This window comes from Nyctereutes procyonoides, unplaced genomic scaffold (genome assembly GCF_905146905.1).
Source record: "Nyctereutes procyonoides isolate TBG_1078 unplaced genomic scaffold, NYPRO_anot_genome, whole genome shotgun sequence".
Classification (NCBI taxonomy): Eukaryota; Metazoa; Chordata; class Mammalia; order Carnivora; family Canidae; genus Nyctereutes; species Nyctereutes procyonoides.
In genome coordinates, this window is record NW_026575135.1 from 66,864,094 (window position 1) to 66,887,967 (window position 23,874).

General features: G+C 40.4%; 1 long non-coding RNA gene across 1 annotated transcript in view; it reads right to left on the bottom strand.

The window, feature by feature from the left end:
• LOC129495087 (uncharacterized) overlaps positions 1 to 23,874 on the bottom strand; it is a 567,660-nt gene that overhangs the window by 521,229 nt on the left and 22,557 nt on the right. Inside the window, exon 2 of the long non-coding RNA XR_008661454.1 lies at positions 17,794 to 17,873. This is a non-coding gene — a long non-coding RNA (uncharacterized LOC129495087). The remainder of the gene's footprint in view (positions 1 to 17,793; positions 17,874 to 23,874) is intronic.

A 23,874-nucleotide genomic window follows, 5' to 3' on the forward strand; every position in this document is an offset into this window, starting at 1 on the left:
GTAAATGTATATGTGTTAAAAATTTCACAGATCTAACAAATCAGTCAGAAGATGGTGACATGTGCAGATACAAACATACCTCTTCCCATACACCTACATATGTAACAAGTCTCCTGAGAGAAATCCCAAAACTGTGCAACTCCTATTAGGTGAACAGGGAAAAACCCACATCGAAAGGCTCAAACATCATCTTGCCCCACTCCTGGCACAGTGACCCAGATCTGGCAGCCAATTCAAAATTCTGAGTTTCTCTCTATAAAACAAAGGATTTGAACTTGACATCTGGCACCTCAATTTTTAAGACTCACACCTGAGAGACGAGCTGCCAAAATATCTAGCTTTGAATGCCAAGAGAGCTCACACTCGTGACACCCCTAACCCCAACACTGAACTGAAAAATAGTTATTAAAAGGCCTGCCTAGACTCACACCCCTCCCCACAAGGGTCCACCACAGAGGTGGCCAATTGAAATCCATGTAGTTTTTCTGGGGAAAAAGCCTATTTGCTTACCTTAAAACTTCAGCCTGAGCAGCAGGTAACCAATTTAACACACATGTAGGGCCCTACTGAAATACTCTCCAAAAACCACTGAAGCTCACACCTCCTCTTCTTCTGTCCCATGGGAAGCTACTGGTATCTCCATTAGAGGAGCCTGTGGAGATATCTGACACCCAAGCTTTTGTACAGCCACCCACAGGTTACATCCCTTTATAGCCTGGCTCTGGTGGCCACTCGATATGTGTTCACAAGTTTGAGGAGATGGCAGGAAACCAACAGATCTTAATTAGTCAGGGATCATCCTGGGATCAGTGTAGGGGTAGCAGGCAGAGACACCTACCTCCCAGTCTTCCCCTGAAAGAGATGTGCATATTTGAAAAGCTACTGCTTGAATGTTCAGTACCCAAACAGCCTAATTCTAGGCTGACTGAGATCCTTCCCTGTGGGTAACCGACAAGTCCTGGCACATCCTCAACTACTGGGAGCCACCGAGGACAAAGTAGGCTGCTTGGACAATCACAAAGTTTTGGAGGAATAACAAGAGCTAGGCAAGATTAAATATCTCAATTTCTCAATTGTTGAATCATCAAGTCAACAATATATTAAAAGGATTACACACTAATCAAGTGGGATTTATTCCAGGGATGGAAGGATGGTTTAAAATCTGCAAATGGGTGAGATATACCACATAACAAATAAAGGACAGAAACCATTGATAAAGTACAGAAACCATTAGATCATTTCACAGATGCAATTTCAACAGAACTCAACAGTCCTTCATTACAAAAATTCTCAACAAGGAGCATATACATAGAGAATGTCCCTCAACTTAATCAAGGCCATATATAACAAGCCCACAGTTATTCCCATACTCACCAGTGAAAAGCTCAAAGCTTTTCCAGTAGCATCAACAAGAAGAAAAGGGTGCCCCACTCATGTCACTTTTATACAACAAAGCATTCCAAGTTCTAGCCAGAGCACTTAGGCAATAAAAATAAATAGAAATACCAAATTGGAAAGGAACAAGTAAAGCTTCATTCGCAGATGACATAATATTATATATAGATAACCCTAAAGATTTTATAAACAAAACTGTTAGAATAAATGAATTTTAAAGATGAAAGATATAAAAGCCAATCTGTAAAAAATGAGTTCCATTTCTCTTCATGAACAGCAAACTATACAAAACATTATGAAAACAATCCCCTTTGTAGTAGCATTAAAAAATAAAGTACTTAGAAGTAAAGTTAACCAAAGAGAGGAGAGATCACTGCAGTCAGATCTTTAAGTCATTGATGAAAGAAATTAAACAATTTCTTAATTATTTAATAAATACCAATAAATTTAAGATTTCCAATGTTCATGGATTTTAACACTATTGTTAAAATCTCCTTATTACCTATGTCATCTATTGATTCGATTCAATCCCTATCAAGATTCCAATGCAGCTTTCACAAAGGTAGGAAAAGAAAATCCTAAAATACAGATGGAAACACAAAAGACTGCAAATAACCAAAGCAATCTTGAACAAAAAGTACAAAGTTGGAGGCATCACACAACCTCATTTCAAAATACCTATAAAGCTATAATAAATCATAGCAGCAAGGTACTAGTGTAAAAACCGACATATAAACCATTGGAACTAAATTGAGAGCCCAGAAATAAGCAGACACATTTAAGATAAATTAGTTTATAACATAAAGGTCCAGATATACACAATAGGGAAAGGACAAGATCTTCAACAAACAGTGTCAGGAAAACTAGACAACCATATGGAAAAAAAAAAAGGAGAAGAAGAAGAAAAAGTCTCTTATACCATACATAAAAATAAATCCAAAGTGGATTAAAAACTGAAACATAAGACCTGAATTCATTAAATTTCCTAGAAGAATGGGGCACCTGGTTGGCTCAATCAGTTAGGTGTCTGCTTTCAGCTCAGGTCATGATCCCCAGGTCCTGGGATCCAGCTTTGTGTGTTCCCTGCTTAGCAGGAAGTCTGCTTCTTCTTCTCTCTGCCCCTCCCCCTGCTTATGCTCTCTCACAACTAAATAAAAATAAAATCTTAAAAAAAAAAATTCCTATAAGAAAACACAAGGAGTAAGATCCTTGATGACCTGTCATGGCAATCCTGTTTGGATTTGCCAGTAAAAGCAAAAACTCAGCAAGTTCAACTACATCTAACTAAAATCTGCACAGAAGAAGAAACCATCAACCAAAGAAAAATGCAAATTATCAAATGGAAGATATTTTCAAATCATGTACCTAATCATGAGTTGTTATCTAAAACCCAAAAAGAACTCCCAGTATCTAAGAGCTTAAATAATAAAAGCAAATAAAAAATAGATGATTTGAATCATCAACATTTTTCCAAAGACATACAGAAAGCCAAGTGTAGGTGAAAAAGCACTAAACATCACAAAAACGCAAATCAAAACCACAAAGCGGTATGATCCCACACCTCCTAGAATGGCTAGCATCACAGAGACAAGAATAACAAAGGTTGGGGAGGCTGTGGAGAGAAATGACCCCTATTCACCACTGGGGAAGGGTGGAGGGGGTTAACCTGGTATAGCCACCCTGGAAACCAGTACAGGGGTTCCTCAAAAAAAATTTAAAGTAGAACTACCATATGATCCATCAGTTCCACAACTGGGTATTTATCCAAAAATACCCAAAAAAAAAAACAGTAATTTGAAAAGATATCTGTTCCCCCCTCCATGTTTACTATAGCCAGACACAGAAATGATTCAAGTATCCATCAAGGGACACAGATGTTGTGGTACGCGTATATAAATGTATATATTTATATGTATGTATAATATATATAACAAATATGCATTTATAATATAGTGGAGTATTATCCAGCCATGATAAAGAAAATTCTGCCATTTTCATCAATGTCAATAGATCTTGAGGGCATTATGTTAAGTGAACTAAGTCCAACAGATATAAAAACAGGTATAACTACCACATATTCGGGCAGCCCCGGTGGTTCAGCGGTTTAGCGCTGCCTTCAGTCTAGGACCTGATCCTGGAGTCCCATGTCGGGCTCCCTGCAAGGAGCCTGCTTCTCCCTCTGCCTCTCTCTCTGTGTCTCTCATGAATAAATAAATAAAATCTTAAAAAAAACATATTCTCCCTTCTATGTATTATCTAAACACAAAGAACTCATAGGATCAGAGTAGAAAACTGTCTGCCAGGGGCTAAGAGGTAGAGGGAATGCAAAGATGGTAATCAAAAGGTACAAATGTTCAATTACAATGTAACTAAAGTCCAGGAATCCAATATATCATATGGTGACTACAGTTAACTGTATTATATATACTACGGTACTATATATTTTCACTATATAGTACTGTATTATACATATTACTGTATTACGTATTTTAAAGTTAAGAGAACATTTTTTAGGTTTTCATTGCAAGCAAAAAAAAAGTTTGTTTTTTTAAAGATTTTATTTATTTAAAAAAAATAAGATTTTATTTATTTATTCATGAGAGACACAGAGAGGCAGAGACATAGGCAGAGGGAGAAGCAGGCTCCCTGCAGGGATACTGATGCGGGACTCGATCCCAGGACCCTAGGATCACAACCTGAGCAAAAGGCAGATACTCAACCACAGAGCCACCCAGATGCCCCACAAAGAAAAACAAACTTAATTATGTACAGTCATAGATCTTAACTAGACATTGTGGTGATCATTTCACGATAGATCCATACATGGAATCCTTATGTTTCAGATGTGCAATCTAACGTTCCATGCCAATTTTTTCTCCATTTTTAAGGAGAGAAGAAAGGAGCTGATAAATAGAAGATTTAGAATGGCCATTGCCTCAGAGGGAAGGGAGAACAGGTTGTAATGAGGAAGGTCACACAAGAAACATTTAAAATAACTGTGTTCTTTCTCTTCAACAGAATGGTGGATATCATTTTTTTTAAGATTGTATTTATTTATTCATGAGAGAACAAAAGAGAGAGAGAGAGGCAGAGACACAGGCAGAGGAAGAAGCAGGCTCCATGCAGGGAGCCTGATGTGGGGCTTGATCCCCGGTCTCCAGGATCAGGCCCTGGGCTGAAGGCAGGCACTAAACCGCTGAGCCACCCATGCTGCCTTTATTTTTAAATTTTCATGTGATAAATTTTTTATAATCTTTCACAGCTTTATAACAATATTTTAAAAAGCAAGAAAGGTGTTATTTTTACTTCAAGAAATTTAATACCTAAAGGTATTCCACACCCAAGATTTTCTACAAGTCCCCAATTCAATATTCTTTCTCAGAGAACTTAAGGCCTACCCAGACTTTGAATACATTTATTATCCTCCCTTTATTATTTTGGTTGAAAAAATATGCTCACCTATCTCACTGTGTATCTACTATAAATTTCATCTATGAAAGTAAACTTATTTTTGTCATGAAAATAACACTTAAAAAAAAAGAAAATAACACCTGTTGAAAAGTTAAATTCAAAGCTGCATATCTGACATGCTTGTTCAGTTTTAAACTCTAATTTTGAGGGATCCCTGGGTGGCGCAGCGGTTTGGCGCTTGCCTTTGGCCCAGGGTGCGATCCTGGAGAGCCGGGATCGAATCCCACGTCGGGCTCCCGGTGCATGGAGCCTGCTTCTCCCTCTGCCTGTGTCTCTGCCTCTCTCTCTCTCGCTCTCTGTGTGACTATCATAAATAAATAAAAATTTTAAAAAAAACTCTAATTTTGAGTTCACACTTTGCTAGTAGTAAGTAAATCATAATATATGAATTTTTTTTTTAATTTGAAGTAGGCATTCAGAAACTGATTTACTTTGGCTGATTGGAACACTTGAAACAAAAATTGTTCCCTTAACAATCACTTCAGTAAATGTAGAAAAACATTTTGCATACTATAATATGCATTGATGATACTCTCAACAAATAGGGTTAGAGGGAATACACCTCAAAATAATAAAGACCATATATGGAAAACCCAGAGCTAACCTCACACTCAATGAAAAAAAAAAGAGAGCTTTTCCTCTAATATCAGGAACAAGACAAGACTATATTGACTCTGACCACTTCTGGTCAATATAGTAACCACAGCAATCAAACAAGAAGAATAAAAGGCATCCAAATGGTAACAAAGTAGTATTTTCACATTTTATAGATGGTATAAAACTATACATAGAAAACCCTGAAGACTCCGTCAGAAAACCACTAAAGCTGACAAATGAATTAAGTAAAGCCATGGAATACAATTTATACAGAAGTCTGTTGCATTTCCATACACAAATAATGAAGTAGTAGAAAAATTAAGAAAACAATTCCATTAATAATGGCATCAAGAATAATGAAATACCTTGAAATAAATTTAACCAAGGAGGTGGAAGACCTTTACTGTGAAAACCATAAAACACTGGTAAAATTGTTCCCATCAAGTGTCCAGGAAGGGCACCACTATTTTCACTTATTGCACACACACAGTATGTTACAAAAATTTTAAAAGGAAAACCTACAACTGTTTCCTTAACCTCTTAGCCATCCTACCTATTAAAGATGACAAACAAGCAACCAAATCAATCAGGTCAGGAATACAAAGCAATATAGTTTTGCTTGTTCTAATTAACCAAACAAAAAGACTTACTTCATATACTGTTTTTGCACCACTTAAATTGGGAAAATCCTGCTTTGTTATGCTCATTTATTGAAAAAAATAAAGTATACGATAAATTTTTTGTAGGCTTAGTCATTTGTTAGAAAAATATCTCTAAATGACTCTAGGGGTGACTGGGTGGCTCAGGTCATGATACCAGGGTCCTAGGATTGAGCCCCACATTGGTTCCCTGCTCAGAGGGGAGTCCACTTCTCCTTCTCCCTCTGCCCCTCCCCCTGCTCATGCTAGCACTCTCTCTCTCTCAAATAAATAGATCCTTTTTTAAAAGATCAAATAAATGATTCTAAACCAGCCATCGGGGAACTTTATCTGTAAAGAGTCACACAGTAAGTATCTGGGGGGTTGCAGGTCACAAGGAATCCACATCAAGTACTTAACTCTGCATTTGTAGTGCCAAGTCAACATACATACCAGTGAACAAAAGGACCTGTGGTTATGTTTCAATACAATAAAACTTTACTTACAAAAACAGATTGTAGGGCAGACCTGGCCCAAGGGTCATCATTTGTCAATCTCTGCTCTAAAATATTTTTTTTTCAACAGCTGGCTTGTGTGTACATGAGCACATATAGGTAGGTACATGGTGACCTATATGTATCTATTTCTGTACTCTTTCCCAGAATCAGAATGACTCAATATAAACTTAATTTCCTTTAGGGATTTTCTGTTTAGATGGTATCACAAACGAGTATCTACTTCTATGGACATATAGTACATCCTGTAATGGGGACATACCCCTAAATATAAATAGATAGCAATCATGAACAAAACCATGGAAATTTGGAATCAAAAAAACTTAAGTGAACAATGACTATATCAGTTTTCCAAAATGCGAAGTCTTTCCCTCCCCCTTCTTCCCTAATCCCCACCCCATTCAGCAGAACTAGATCTCAAAATCTGCTTTCCAGAATGTGAACATCCGTATAAAGACCAAGGAAGCCAAGTTAAGCAGATTATAATTTAGTTTTTATTGTACTTAATAAAGTATTGAAGTACTAAAGATTGTTTCAAGATGAATGATTTTGGGAAGGATTTCTTTTAATTACATATTTACATTATACAAAAAGAATTTGTTTTCTCAATTTCATAGCTCCTGCAAATCCTTTGTTAGCTCTTTTTTTCCCCCCTCAGTGGAAGCATGATTACAAAGTCCATCTCATAAAATTTCAGAGATCCCTGAGTGGTTCAGTGGTTTAGCGCCTGCCTTTGGCCCAGGCCGTGATCCTGGAGTCCCCGGATTGAGTCCCAGGTTGGGCCTCCTGCATGGAGCCTGCTTCTCCCTCTGCCTGTGTCTCTGCTTCTCTCTCTTGTCTCTCTCTCTGTGTGTGTGTGTGTGTGTGTGTGTGTTTGTGTCCTTCATGAATAAATAAATAAAATCTTTAAAAAAATAAAATAAAAATAAAATGCACTTTTCTTAGATCCTGGGTGGCTCAGTCAGTTAAGCATCTGCCTTCGGCTCAGGTCATGATCCCAGGGTCCTGGGATCGACTCCTACATTGGGCTGCCTGCTCAGTGGAGAGTCTGCTTCTCCCTCTTCTTCTGTCCTTCCCCCTGCTCCTTCTCTCTCTCTCTGGCTCCCAGTGTCTCTCTCTCTCAATAACAGTCTTTAAAAAATAAAAATAAATAAAAATGGACTTTTCTTCATCTACTCTAAGTGGTTTGCCAAATAAGGTGAATGGAGAACAGGTGGACAACATTAGAAATGTAAATCCTGATAGGATGAAGGAGTCATCCTCTGATTTGGCAAGGCTCTGGAGTAGGTATGATGATACAGGTAGGTAACCCTAGACAGACTGCTTTGTCGTCCTCATAAATGATTATCTTTCTTTGTGCTAAATATCCAAATCCTTGAGCTTATAGCAAATATTCTATAGTTCTAATTGAGGTAGGAATCCTAAAATCAGGAGCATAGTGACCTAGTAAAACATTTGGGATTATAAAGGAGCAGATCAGAGGGCATATTACTAGAGATCTTACCTAGGATCAGCAGAGTGGGAATGTGGGGTGGGGAGAGTACTAGCCCAATCCTCTTGAAAACTGAAACCCATTTTCCCAATCCCTTCTGCTCTATAGCACCTGCTCCTTTCTATGTTCTTGATGACATGTAAGAACCTTTACTCCCGGATGTATCCTGCGCTCCTAGAACAATCCTTGCCCCATAGTCGCTGCTCAATAAAATACTGTATGAATGACCACACCACTGGGAGGATTTTCAGTTGCACTTGGCCTGACACACCACAAACCTCCTCCTGCAGAGACAAAGCAGCGACAAATCAAAAGCTTCCAGAGGGAAACGGGCTGTGGCAAAAAGGGTAATGATTGATAGTCATGCCATTTTTTAAAAAAGAAAGAGTTGGAGCTAGTTCTGAAAATGGGGAAGTTGACAGGCATTGCAGGGGCCCTCCCTGGCATTCCTCATTTGTGCTCCTGGAGAGCTTTTAAAATGCAGAAACCTGAAATGTGTCCCCACGAAGGCTGTGGTCCACTTGCAGTGAACTGGTGTAGGTCAATGCAGGAGTAAACCAGTCTCCTAAAAGCCCGATGCTTCTGAGCTAACAGGTTAGCTATAATGGTGCTTAATCCTTGCTGGATGCCTCAGGCTTATGTCTGGCTTTGTTGGTTTATTTGTGACTGCTCCTCACATCAGGGGCCCAATTACCTCTTCAGGACTCCCTGTCATCTTTTCCCGGGGGTGGGGCTCTTAGCAGTTCTCTGCCAGAGCCGTTCTCACTCTTCCTCCACCACCACCCCCACCCTCCTCCCTGCCTGGCCTGAATTTAGTCACAGAGCACGCTTTACCCATTATCCCTTCTATTCAAGAACCTGTGCTTAGGCTTTCATTACCTGGATCCTGCTGGGTTGTTTAGTTTTGCTTTGGGTCTTTGTTTTTACACAACAGAAGAGCGCTGAGTACAAGGTTCCAGGTTTAGTTTTGCTTTGGGTCTTTGTTTTTACACAACAGAAGAGCGCTGAGTACAAGGCATCAGGAATCTAGAGCTTCCATCATGGTCTCTTGAATTCCGTGTCTTTGTAGGTCTACACTTCCACCCTCAGGGCTTCAAAGGTCATTATCCCATTGCCTTGAGATAATGCCTTAATGGCCCCAAGTGCTAAACAGTGAGGACCTGTGTGGGCCTCAGGGCCTCTAGGCATGACTGGCCAGTTGGGACCAACCCATGGGTTGGGTCTGCTATCACCTAGGACTCTTTCATGACAAATATTATCAACCCACTCAAACTCACCTTAAGCAGAAAACTGAGAACTTGCCACATTCCTGATTGGCAACACAAAGCCAAAAGGCAGCCTCAGGACTGACCAGGCAGGAGACAGCCTTGGAGGCACAATTTCTTTCTGGCATTTTCGAGACCACTTTCTCTCTCTCTCTCTCTGCAAACATACTTCCTTTGTTCGACAGTGTACCCCCCATGACATAGGACCATACACACTTCTGATATTCCATCTGGCCTCGCCAAATGTCCACTGGTCTGGGTTCCAATACCACCAACTCCATCTGACAGCAAAGTGTGAGGCAGCTGTCCACCTCAGAAGTTATCTATTAAAGTAGGGGTGGGTGAGCATGACTTCTAGGGACCCACCCCCAGAGTCTATGGCTAGTTTTAGGGAAGTCTGAGGAGATAAATCAACCCAGGGAGAAAATCTGAACCTCAAGGTAGAGAAACAGACATATAATATGGTTTAAGGTTCAAGAGTTAGCGTCTGCGTCTGACAGACTCCATTAGTTCTCCTGAACCCAATCCTCAGGAATGCACAGGAGAATCTCAGAACAAAGAGGCTGAAATCAAGGAAGTCTATTTTCTTTTCCTAGGGCTGCCCTGACAATAAATTGCCACCAACTAAGTAGCTTCAAATAACAGAAATTGATTCAGCTCTGGAGGCCAGAAGCCGGAAATCAGGTGCCAGCAGGGTCACACACAACCCCCCAAAAGCTCCAAAGAATCATCTTTCCCTGACTCTTCCTAATTTTGATGGCCTCCAGTGCTCCTTCATTTCTGGATGAACAAATTCTGGTCTCTGCCTCTAACTCCACAGGGCCTTTCTCATTTTTATGCCTTTTCTTCTTCTATTTTAAGGTCAGTTGTCACTGGATTTGGGGCCTATGTGGTTGTCAGAACTGTCTCAAGGTTCTTAATTTTTCCAAAATAAGGTCACATTCACAGGTTCCAGGATGAGGACAAAGAGCTATCTTTTGGAAAGGTCACCCTTTAACTCCCTAGAGCATCTGTTTCACGGAAGAGCCCTATCCCTAAGCTCGGAACCTACACACTGGTGTGAGCAAGAAGAGCACTGTTTTGCCTGAGGTCCGAGAAGCATAGCAAAATGTGCACTGAACATGGCCAGGTTGCAGAGGATACAAAGGTTCTGGGCCCCAGAGAATCTCACTGGCTCTAAGAACATCATTTATAGCGTGGGCTGCAGCAGCTCCAATGGCCATGGGGACATATGGACAGCAAAGCTCCCCTGAGGAACCCCAATGTCATTGAGAACCAAGGTGACCAGGCCAAGTGCCTCCCTACTGGTCTGTCAATCTCCATGTGCTGGTGTGTTCTCAGGCATTTTTATTGTGAGTACATATGGATGAAATTCCTCTCTACGAAAGCTCCATTGCATTCTTTTCTCAAGAGCTTCACATCACAGGCAAAATCAGTTTTACAAAGGACAGAAAAGTTTTCTCCGAAGGGAGGCAACACATGAGCCTGTAATATTTCCGTGTGTATTAGTTTCATTGTATGAATTTTTTTCCCCTCAATAGCAGCGAAAACAAAAAAATCAATAGGCTAGGGATAAGCAGGCTTCAATGTGACCATCATTTATTGCTAGCATCCTGCTCTTTAAAATCCCTGTGCCAACAAATGCAGAGTATGAAAAAACCAAATCCATTAACTTTGATCTACAGCATCCCCATCCCACGGCAACAGCTCAACAATATCTCCATCTGAGGAAACATGAACCTGAAAGCATAGATAAAAAGCAGAAGAACTGGGGGACAGGAAGATATTTTTGTGCCTTTCATAAGCTTGCTCAGCATCAAGTTTTCCTTGATTAAACTGATCAAGATATAAAACAGAATCAGCAGTATTTCTTAGTAGGATGAATATAAGGAATCTTGACAAATCAGGGGCGCCCGGGTAGCTTAGCCAGTTAAGCATGCAACTCTTGATTTCAGCACAGGTCATGATCTCAGGGTCAGCCCCTTGTTGGGCTCTGGACTGGGAGTAGAGCCTGCTTAAGATTCTCTCTCCCCTTCTGCCCCTCCCTCATCCCCACTGGCACATGCTCTTATTAAAAAAAAAAAAAAAAAAAAAGAGGAAAGAAAAGAAAAAAAAGATCTGGAAAAATTATATTGCCTTCTTCATGAAGGAAAAAAATCAGAAATATTAATTACTAATATTAAGTGAAAACATAACCTTTAAATTATTTTCTTTTGCATTATATTCACACCAGCAATTGTAGATTCTTCATTTTATTTTATTTTATTTTTTTAATTTTATTTATTTATTTATGAAAGTCACACATAGAGAGAGAGAGAGAGAGGCAGAGACACAGGCAGAGGGAGAAGGAGAAGCAGGCTCTATGCACCGGGAGCCCGACGTGGGATTCGATCCCGGGTCTCCAGGATCGCGCCCTGGGCCAAAGGCAGGCGCTAAACCGCTGCACCACCCAGGGATCCCCGATTCTTCATTTTTTAACCTAAATCTAATTGTACGCAAACCCCTGTTTATAAACCTCAGCTTGGAAACATTCAAAGCTATCTTTACCTTCTCACCTTTGTCAAGGGGTGTGTGAATATACTCATAGTGGCTTTGGGTCTTGCTAAATGACCATGTTTCCTTATTTTAGCCACAACTCTGTCTGGGTGGCTCAGTCAGTTAACCATCTGCCTTCGGCTCAGGTCATGATCTCAGGGGTTCTGGGATCGGGCTCCCAGCTCAGCACTGTCTGCTTCTCCCTCTTCCTCTGCCTCTGTCCCTCCCCACCATTCACGCTAGCTCTTGTGCAGTGAAAATGCCCTAAAATCACTGGTGATTGAAAGGAACAGGTATCAAGCACACTTAATAAGTAGCTCTCTCAAAAATAACAACTATCTTTTTAAAAATGCAATAAAATAAATAAACCATACTATTAAAAAACACACATTTCTCTCATGTCTGTTTTTTAAAGTATGTTCTCTCACTTGTAAAAATCTCATTGATATTGAGGAGGTCTTTTCTAACATTCCTTCTCGTTGGAATGCCTGGACTTCTAACTTCCAGAAGACACGGTTCATTGTCTGGGATCACAGTCTGTAATCCCAGTGCACCAGTGCAGCACTCAGAGCCCACACAGCTGCCCTATCTTGTCACATGGACAACCAGGAAGGCGACTGTGCAGCTGAGCGGCCAGAATGTGGAGGGGAGGGGCAAGTATCAAGGGAACACTGTCGGGCAGGGTGGGGAGCCCAGGTGGGGGGACAGGGGCACAGAGAGCATGATCTCAGTAGCTAGGGAGAGGCCATCAAGCAGTAATCACCTAAGTGCAAGCAGTAGTGCAAGATGCAGGCAGTTACTTAGCACTGCATTTGACATGTGTCATCTGCTCATATACCTCCCTCTCAACTGGGCAATAATCATTTACCTAATCTTCTATTTTAGGTGCTTAATGTTTCTTCAAATAGATTTGTCTCTAATTTGTAAAAACTATATCATTGGATATAGAAAAATAGAAAAATAGGATGGCCTGTCGTCCATAGAAAGTAACCAAAACAATTAAAACAATGCTATTGAAAGGTAGCCAATCCTGTTTCTCCAAAGAAGATGTTTAATCTAAGGTGTGTACTTTTTGTTACCGATAGCCATCAAAAAGTGCCTGGGTGGCTCAGTCAGATAAGTGTCTGACTCTTGGTTTTGGCTCAGGTCATGATCCTGGGTTCCTGGGATGGAGCCCTGCTCAGCAGAGAGAGTCTGCTTCTCTCTTCTCCTTTTCCCACTGCCCTTCCCCCGACTTGTGCTCACTCTCTCTAAAATAAACAAATTAAAAAAAAAAAAAAAAAGAATCATCAATGTCAGAGAATGTTTAAGACCTAAGCACTTGGCAGAAACTTTCTCCTGGATTTAAATGGAAATGTTAAAAAACGGTTGAAAGTTACTATGGTCATTCACCATAGTAATCCACAGGGCCAAATCCACACAAGGAAAATATGGATTTATCATTAGCAGCATGTCAAGAAGTAGCAAGTTTCATGCATCCCAAGTCAGTAACAGGACTTGAGGTGTGAAGATAAAGATTTCAAGGTAAATGGTTAGACACCTAACGAGGTAAAGGTTCGATGCCTGTGTACTAAATCCTAGGTATGATTCACTTTCATACTTTACATCACATACTATCCATTACTACGCTCCAGGACACAGATAGTATAAGGTCATAATTAAAGGCCTGGATACCAAAGTCTGATGCCTAGGATTGAAACCCATTGCTACCACTTCCCATTCTCATGAACTTGGATCAACTGACCTCTTTGAACCATAATTTCCTCATCTAAAAATTCATTTGAAAATATGCTTAACAGTAGGATCTATTTTGCAGGATTGACATGAAAATGAAATAAAGATGTATATTTAAGGGGCATTTAAAAGAACCTGCTAGATGGTGAGTACTATGGAAGAGCTCACCAGGTGTGGTAGGCAAAATAAATGCATGCCCTGGACAAAGGTAAACACACCCTAATCCTTGGCATCTGTTCAATTACATTGCATGGGAAAAGTGACTTTGATCATGTTAAGGACCTTCATAGGAGAAGATTATCCCCTATTACCTCATCACACAGGTCCTTAAAGGAACCTTTCCTAGCTGAGTTGGGTGGGAGGTAGAAGTGAGGTTGGAATTAAGGTGTGAATTTCAAGATGGAAGGGGCCACAAGCCAAGCAATGTGAATGGCCTCTAGAAAGTGGAAAAAGCAAGGAAAATGGTTCTCCTCTAGAACCCCAGAAAAGGCAACCCTGCCAACCTCTGTGAGCTCTAGTGTGACTCATGTTAGACACTTCGTCTACAGAACTGTGAAAAATTTGTGTTATTTTAAACCACTCAGTGTGTGATAATTTGTCCCAGCAGCAAGAGAAAAGTAATACATGTGATTATTACAAGATGAGGACAGACTCAACTACACCTCAGAAGTGTACTGATTGAAACTGAAATAGGTCACAGATGAACTTCAGGCTGAATGCCTCCAGTTCAATCTATAACTTCTCCATTCTCCACCAGCTTGGAAGGAAGGACCTGAAATCGAGATAAGTTTGCACATAGAAGTCAAGTAGCTTTGATAGTAGGGTAGAGGTAATACTAGGTATTTAACCATTTCCTTTTCCTCCTGAGCAGGGCAAAAGGGGCAGGAAGAAACCCCCAAACCCATGTTCTACCTACATGACATCTAAGTAGAGCATATTGGTCAATGAAATATGGAAAGAAGTCAAGTTGCCACTTCCAGACCTGGCTCCTAAGATATCCCAAATGATTTACCCTGATCCCTTGGTCCAAAATACTATAAACATACAAAGGCAGCAGCACCAAGATCCCTGTGAAGGCCCTAAGAAAATACATGCTTCAGAGGACCTTCTTAACTACTTACAACTATGACTTAAGAAAAATAAATCATTTTTATTTGCATAGGTGGGTATGCTTCTCCTTAATAGTAGTTAGCATTGCTTATTCTCATTCAAATATAGAACCAGTATTATACTCCTCACATAAACCTTATCCAACAGCTGGAGAAGACAACGTAACAATGACAGTGATACCTGCTGATCTGTGAGCTGTCTATCTCTCCCAAGACTTATCAGGCAATCAGCAGCACCCCTACCTCAGCCTCTCACTCTTTTAGTTATGAATGTTCATGTGAGAGACAGAGCAGCTCCTCTTCAGTCTGCTCAGAAGATCCCAGGCCCCTGATTTAGATACTGCACAGCAACCAAAGATCAATATTAGCAAACCTATTTAGTTTCCTTATGATACCATGACAGCTGCCATCAACAATATATGAAGTCTTATTTCACATTTCATAGGACCATCTCAATCACAAAAGAAGTAAGTAAGGATGGTCCAACTACAGTCTTGATGGTGTGACGAATGGACCTGAGGCCTGAAGTCCAAGAGTAATATCAAGGCAAGGAGATCTGCCTGGGCCTCTCCCGTGTGCATGAAACACATCAGCAATTCTTCCACTCAGGGCACATTTGACTTTAAGTTTATTGGGTAAGTAACAACAAGGAACTATTTGTATACAGCATCAAGTTTTGAAGATGTTGCCTATGAATGACTGAAATAGAGACAACAGTATTTTTCACATCATCCCAAGATGAGTGGGAGTCTGAGTTGAGCTTGAGTTTGTATAAATAAAATTCAGGTAACATTTGATTAACTGCTGTAGTTATAATTCTGAAACAACAGAATACTCTACATTTTCCTAGCAATGGATGAATTTCATCAAAGACAAGTGTAAAGTGACACTAAGGACAAATACCCACAATGCATATAGAAGACCAGGAAATCCAGGCTTTGCAGATGCACAAGTGGGAAAAGACCCAGTGGTCTCCAATAACAGCAGTATAAGGAAGAAAGGGTATTCAAAGTTCTCTTTATGTGGACCATGAAGCAGCTCCTTTCCAAACTCCTCCCACCAGTCCTGTAAGAGGCAATGTTGATACCCATAGCAAGGGTTCAAGGTTGGGCGCAGGGATTCTAGGTCAACCAAGGTCCACTCAAGAAAAAAGGAGAACTAGAAACCCATGAGTGGCTCTGAGCACAATTTCTTAACTTTTTCAACAAAAGTTGATGGAGGGAGGGGAAAAGTGGCAGCCAGTGACATGTGGTTGAAGGTACCCCTCAGGACATTAGTAGAGACTACATTGGAGATGGTGGAAAGCCCATCCAGTGAAGTCCCAGCTCTTGGCATCATGTCCCCAAGCATGAAAAAAAACTAGTAACTATGTAAAGTCCAGAAGATGGCAGCTGAGTATCTCCCAGGAGTACCAGGAGTACTCTCCTCCTAAAAGTAAGCTGGTAAGTGAGCCAAGACAGAAGTCAAAAATTTCTCCCAGGATTAAGGAGGGCACTTGTGATGAGCATCTGGTGTCATAGGGATGTGTTAAATCACTCAATTGTACATCTCAAACAACTATTACACTCTATATTAACCAACTGGAATTTATGCAAAAATTTAAAATTTACCCCCGGGAAAGGTGCTGATTGACAGAGTAATAAAGGTGGTCAAGAGGGGATTAAATGCAGCAGCTATAAAATGACTGCAGCCCCTGATCATGAGGAGCCTCATGGTCCCATCTAGATAAACATTACCAATGAGATATACTCACTGTTTTAAGATATCAATATTCAATTGAAATAAGGAAAAAATGGCTCTTCCTATGAAATATTCCAACAATGTTTTCCCTGTGTCATTTGTATACCCCATTATGAAGTATTAATGGGATTTTTCAGTCAGTTAAATACTGTATGCAATGTCATCAAAATGTAATTAGTGGTAAATTACAAGTGGCCATGAAATGGACATTGGTGGGAACATAACCCATCCCCTAATGATTAGGTAATAGCTACCATTTGTGGAGTGCTTAGTAAGTACCAGGCAGTGTGCCAAGGACTTAGACTCATTCCCTTTTTAGTCCTCACAACAACCATGAAAAGTAGATACTACATTCTCCTGATTCACCAATCAAGGCATGGAAGCACAGAAACATCTAAGCAAGTTGTCCCCCTTTTAGGCGGTCACCAAAGGGCATGTCCAACGCCTTCTTCCTCTGGCTCCAAACCAGGTGCTTCATCACTGCATTGGCTGATGCAACTATTCCCCCACAGTAATGGGACCTTACATTAGGCAGGTGAGGAGGCCGCCTTCTTCCTCCCATCATCTTGGATGGGCTCTAGAGCATTCTCAGAAAACGAACATGCAGACAGAAAAAAAGGTCCCATGTGTAACTAATGAACTTCCACAGTTCTTCCAAGTTGATAGAGCTCTATCAACTTCCACAGCAACAGAGCACAGCACTCCAAGTATAGGTCTATAAGCACAATTATGTGGGCAAAATAACTTTCTGGTCCTCTGCTTTCCATCTATAAAATTGGGATGATGAAAAAAATACAACGTGGGGTATTGAGATGATTCAACAATTCAATTCATAGAAAACATAAAACCCTATCTGATCCACCAGAAACACTAGGTTTAGGCATTATTTTTATAATCCTCAAAGCCATGCTCAGAGCCATTCAAGCATCCAGATTTTAAGCGGTCTTGGAATTCCTGAGGCCCTGACCTGAAGATTCTTTCAGAAGGTATCCCTCCCTCAATACTAATACCTTCTCTCTCAGTTAGGTGAAGAGAACTAACAAATCCCGGGCCTCTGCATCTCTCAAGAGCCTTTTTCAAGTAGCTCCTTAGTCATATCTAACATTTCCTGGGACTTCTCTCTGTACCCAAACTCAGATCGGGCTCCGTAAGTCACCTCTAAGTTGCCAAATTTAAACCACCGTATCTCCATTGTAATGCCAAGTTACCTTCTATGACACTGAGCCTCCATCCAGCCCTGCAGACTGGTGCATCTGCTCCACTGCATTTCTTCCCCTGACGAAATCAAGCTCATCCACTCACCTGAGGCCTATGTGGGTGTTATTCATTGTTCTTCCCCCATTCCTGTCTCCTCACCTCAAGAGATATTCCATAGGCAGCACCTGTTGAAGAGTTTTTTAACAAGTCAGTATGGCACTGGATCAGAGGTCCCCCAAACCACCCCCAGGTTTCATTTATTTGCTAAGTGCACCCACTAAACCCAACACAGAAACATCAGTGAAAAGATAAAAAGCAAAAATCAGCAAAAGGAAAAGGTATAGGGGGTAAAGCCTGAAGAAAACTAGGTGTACGCTTCCAAGAGTTCTCTCCTGGTGGAGTCACATAAGACATTCTTAGTTCCTCCAGCAACATTTATAACAACACTTAACAATAGAAACTTCACACCCAACATTTGGTTAAATGCTGGTCAAGGAATGCATGGGTGGCTCAGTGGTTGAGCATCTGCCTTTGGCTCAGGGTGTGATCCCGGGTCCTGGGATCAAGTCCTACATCAGGCTCCCCGCAGGGATCCTGCTTCTCTCTCTGCCTATGTCTTTCTCTCTCTCTCTCTCTCTCTCTCTCTCTCTCTCTCTGTGTGTGTGTGTGTGTGTCTCATGAATAAAAAATTTAAATCTCTTTAAAAAAAAAAAGTCTGGTAAAATAAGTACCCCTCTACCTAACACCCTCTACCTACCTCTACCCCAATTCTCAAGCCCCTTTCTGGGTAATGTTCTGAGTAACATTGCTCAGCATCCACCATATTGTTTGCACAGTCTGGACACACTGAAAAATGCTTTTTTTATGAAAAGCTTTGGGTCAGGGAAGGCAACTCTCTACTAATCAAGTTCCCAGATGCCAGCTAAGGGCCAAGCTTATAGACCTTTCTAAGAATAGCACTCTCATTTCTGGCTATGTTAATTTTTCACTGAATGGTATTCATTGAATACCATTCAATGTATTATCTAGAATGTTTCTTTCAGTTTTAAGTCCTCAGCGTCAGCAGGTATCTGTAACAATGTGGCCAGACCACTGAGTTATTTAGTACTAATGATCATTAAAATATCAAATTTTAGTTATACAGATTGAGGAGAATTCAAGGCTATCCTAGAATAATAGCACTTACTAAAAAATATTTGAGAGAGACCAAGCAAGCGAGCGAGCTATAAAGGAAGAATCCCAAGGACACTCCATGCTGAGCACAGAGCCCGACAATCCCATGACCCAGAGATCATGACCTGAGAGGAAATCAAGAGTCAGATGCTCAACTGTCTGAGCCACCCAGGCATCCTAAATAATAGCACTTGACTTGTTTTCTGTTAAGATTTCTTTCATAGAATAAAAAGAGGTTGAGGCACAAAGTCCTGGGATCAGCACTGGGAAGGTCATCACATTTATTTACCATAGAAAAAGTCAAGTTGAGAAAGTCTGATCTAGTTGAGCTCCCTAATGAAGAGATTGGAAAACTGAGGCACAAGAAATGCATCTCCTTCTTAAAAGGCAGCCAGCTAGTGAGAAGAAGACCAGTGCCAACAGGGTCCTTAAGGTGATCTCTGGTCTCCTGAGCTTTCCTTATTTTTAGTACAGGAACTGGCTGCTCTGCTTGTTTCCTTCTTTTGCTGTCTTTTTAGAGAGATTTTGCAGAACCTCCTCAGGTCAAAACTAACACTTAGTGAGTGAGTCGAAAACACATGATGTGGGAAAGGATGGTCTCTTCAAGAAATGGTGATGGGATGACTGGATATGGGACCAAGAAGGACATGGGACCCCAATCTTAAACCACTCCAAAGAATAAGCAGCAAACTGATGAGACTTAAATTTAAGAGCTAACCATAAAATCTGGAGGAGAAAACGTAAGGGAAAGACTGCTGGACATGAGTCTCAGCAGTGATTTCCCAGATAGGACACCAAAAGCCCAAGCAGTGAAAGAAAAAATTAAGTCGGACTGCCTCGAACTAAAATGCTTCTGTGTAGCCAAAGAAACTATCAGCAGAAAGAAATGAACAGATTGAATGAAAAAAATGACAAACAAATATAGGTTGTGGATGAAGACACAGAATCCTCCTTTTTTAACAAAGTGACCTGTATGGAGTTTCCAAGTGACACCAATTCTTTACTCTGAACACAGTAACTGAATTGCTGCCAGAACATTCCTAGTAGAGAAACTTCTGGAGCTATCGCTCACCTTCACTAGACTCCTTTTCTCACATCCTCAACCATTGTTTTCATTTAATTTGATCTGCAACATTTCCAGTTGGTTCTTTTTAACCCTGGCTCTGAATTCAGGCAAGAGGGTAACTGTCTGTGGGTGAGGGTGGGTATAAAAGCATGAATGAATGTGTGTAGGCGTGAATGTCTGAACATGTGTTTTGAAGTCTTATTTTATTTCTGGATTACTGGGGCCGGTCATGCTAATCAGAAAAACATACTGTTGTTTTTAAGCTCAGGTCCCAAGAGAAAGCACCTCGTGCAGCTCAAAATGCATTCCAACCGGCATCCAAAGGTCTACTCTAAATAACCATCCATCTGTCTGCAGATGGCTTTAAATCATCAGACAGAACTTGTACCTTCTGCCCCTTGTCTGATGGAAAGTCATATTTAATATTATTTCTCTGAGCTTCAATTACAAATGAATCTTTTTTAATTTCAAGTACGGAATAAATAAGCAAGGCAGCTGGGCTTGCAATAAATCACCAGATAAATGTGCAGAAATGGTTGAGACCAAGCAAGAAGACAAGCGCAGCTGCCATCATCATTGGGACATTCCATTCTATGCTAGTAAGACTGATGGGAGACACCACCTCACCACGAACAACCTCCTCAGCTCAATAGATCCTGAAAGATCTACTTACATAGACAAAAATGACCCCCAATCAGAAGGAAATCGCTATTCTGGAAATAAAGGCAACAAATGTTTGTAGTTTCTCTGGCTTATTAGGCTCACACTTCAATCTTTAGTTCAAATACAACACAAGAGAACACAATGTCCTCTGGTTCTTCACACTCATTGGCACTGCAGAGGCAACAGATCCTGGAAGTTACAATGACCTAAAATGGATTCACTGGGGATTAGTTTTATCACCAGCACCCAAGAGGATGTTCTCAGATATAGATGAAGACCTTACAGATCTGAGTTCATTTCACACTGCTCCCGAAGGGGATCACTGCGATCACCTTTATGGGGATCAGCAACAAGGACTTCTTGGACACCAGGAGATCAAGTACACACTTGCCAACAGAAGAGGCAACAGAGGGGCATGGCTGCCGTTTCATATCCCTTCTTCTCTTTCAATCAACTTCAAGCCCATTAAGAAATTGGCATTGCCTAACTTGTATTTCCAATGTGCTTAAGAGATAGTTGTTTTTTCTACACCCAGAGGGGGTATGAACAATTAGAATAAGCACATAAGATAAAAGAGGGAGGGATTTCACTGCCAAGTCAAGTCACTTATCCCAAATGCTCCAGCCTTTCATTCCCTATTCTTCCTCATCTGACAAGAGTCTCTGATCAGAAAAATAGGCCAGATTGCTGAAATCCAGTTATGCTTAATATGTGGAAAATACACTAAGAGTTAAAACGCCGGTTCAGTTAAACACTAAATTTGAAAAATACGTATAAATTCTTAAGCCATCACCCAGGTGTTATATTCCACTTAATGACAGTAAGTCCAAGCAATCATGCTGGACACTGAACCAGCAAATAAAGGAATGCTTGCTTTTTAAACTCTTCAAAACTAAGACAAGTTCGCAGAGATCTTAAGTATACCATAATCTTGGTTAAGATGAGCTTCCCTGAGGGATGCCTGGGTGGTTCAGTGGTTGAGCATCTGCCTTTGGCTTAGGGCATGATCCCAGGGTCCTGGGATCAAGTCTCACATCAGGCTCCCTGCAGGGAGCCTGCTACTCCCTCTGTGTCTCTGCTTCTGTGTCTCTCATGAATAAATATATAAAATCCTTTTAAAAAAATGATGAGCTTCCCCAGAATGGAAGGTCAAGTTTAGAAACTGGCATTGCAAGGCTTATCAAGTTTTTGAAATAAACTTGAAAGGGAACCAGGGAAAATATGTGTTTACCTATATTGCTGGATCATGTGATAGTTCTCTTTCTAGTTTTCAAAGATTAGCTTGATATAGACTCATTTATTTTGGTGTCATTAAAAAAAAAAAGTCATTGCCAGGACGTATCTCAAGAAGCTTACCTTCAAAGTTTCTTCTAGGAGTTTCATGGTTTCAAGTCTTACATTCAAGTTTTTAAATTCCATTCTGAGTTGATTTTTGGCTAGGCTGTAAGAGAGCAGTCCAGTTTTTCCAACATCATTTACTCAAGAGACCATTATTCACCATTGCATATTCTTGCTTCTTTTATCATAAATGGATCGTGTAGGAGTGTTATTTCTGAACTCTCCATTATGTGTCAGTGATCGGTTTCTATTTTCATGCAAATGCCTTAACATTTTTATCATTTTAGCTTTGTAATAGAGTTTGAGATCAGAGACTGTGATGCCTCCAACTTGGTTTTCTCCCAGTATTTTGTTGACTGTTCAAGGTCTTTTATGGTTCCACGGATGTTTTAGGAGTGCTCTATTTGAGTGAAAAATGCTAGTGGAGTTTAATAGGGATTGCCTCAAAGGTGTGAATTGCTCTAGGTTATATGGACATTTTACCACTCTTCCAATCCAAGACTATAGGATATCTGTCCTTTTATTGAGGTGTTAACTTTCTTTCATCTGTAGTTCTTACTTAAGAAGGTAAAAGATCTGTACTCTAAAGTTTTTCTATAGGTATTTTATTCTTTCAGATGCAATAATAAATTAGGATTGTTTCCTTGATTTCTCTGATAATTCATTGTTGGTGTATAGAAACAAACACTGGAGGTTTGCATATTGATTTTATAACCTGCTCATTTTTTTGAGAGGAAGACAGACCAATAATTTAATGGACTTACTCTAAACATTCAAGTATTCTAAAGTGAGCAGAGTAGACAATGGTAAGCTTTCATAAAAATGATTTGAATGAGAAATTCTATAGAGCTTCCATCTGTGCCATGCACTATTCTTTCACTGTATTCCAGTCACATAAATTTAATTTTTATGTTGTGATTTGTTCCTATACAAATCAAAAAAAAAAAAAAAAAAACCTTCTTGAGTGTTTGATGTATTTTCTAGACTGTTTGAGTTTTTCACATTTCTTTCTACAGCCACAGGAGGTGGCACCTTGCCAAGTGGACCAAAATTTATATGTGGCATCTGTAACTACTGCTCACTACCCAGGGTGGTGCGGGGCAGGGAAGGGGGGGGTGCAATCTGTGGGCTACAGGGCAAGGTTGGTTTGAAGGAATAATGATGTAGCTGTGGGTACACTTTGAAGTGTGCAGCATTTGAGCTCACAGGACTAATGGTGTTGAAAATCTAAGAGCATAAAAAAATGATTCTGGTTGGTTCCTACATACTCATGTATACAAAGGTGGCCAAAATATAGAGAAAGGAAATAGTTTACCCATGAGAAGTGACTGACCTCAGCTTTATGAATTATTTCTTCAACCTGAAGCTAATGATGCCTTTGTTCTTGGTCTGTTTTCATTCTACTTTTAAGTGAGACTTTTATTCCTAGAGGGGCTGTGTTCACCCACCCTCAGAAGAGGTCTACCCAAGTTAATTTATCAAGGCAGCTTGGGGGGTGAGAGAGCCCTCTGCTCCACAATGCAAGAAGCTTTGTAAGAAAAATGATGGCACAATATCTTTCTAAGAGTCTCTGTAATCCACAGTCAATCTCATCATCAGAACTCAATTTACCAATTCCACTCTTCCATCCATCGATCACTAGCACAAGTTTCAGGTTGCTAAGTGACCTTTACTTTCACAGAGAAGGTAAAAAGCTCTCATTTTTAATGCATGATGTTTTGTGTATTGGCCTGACTCCATGGCAATGAGTAGGACTCTTTTTTTGTACCCACATTATCCTATCACACCAGTTGCAATACTGCTGAGGATGGAGGGAAGCAGGAAGAGAGCTTTGTGATCAGTGACAGAATAAGGGGAGGTTGAGGTAGATGCACCAAGTAACAGAATCCCTATCATTGCAATTTGATACTTCAGTTAAACTTCCAAACTGAACCCAAATTCTCTAG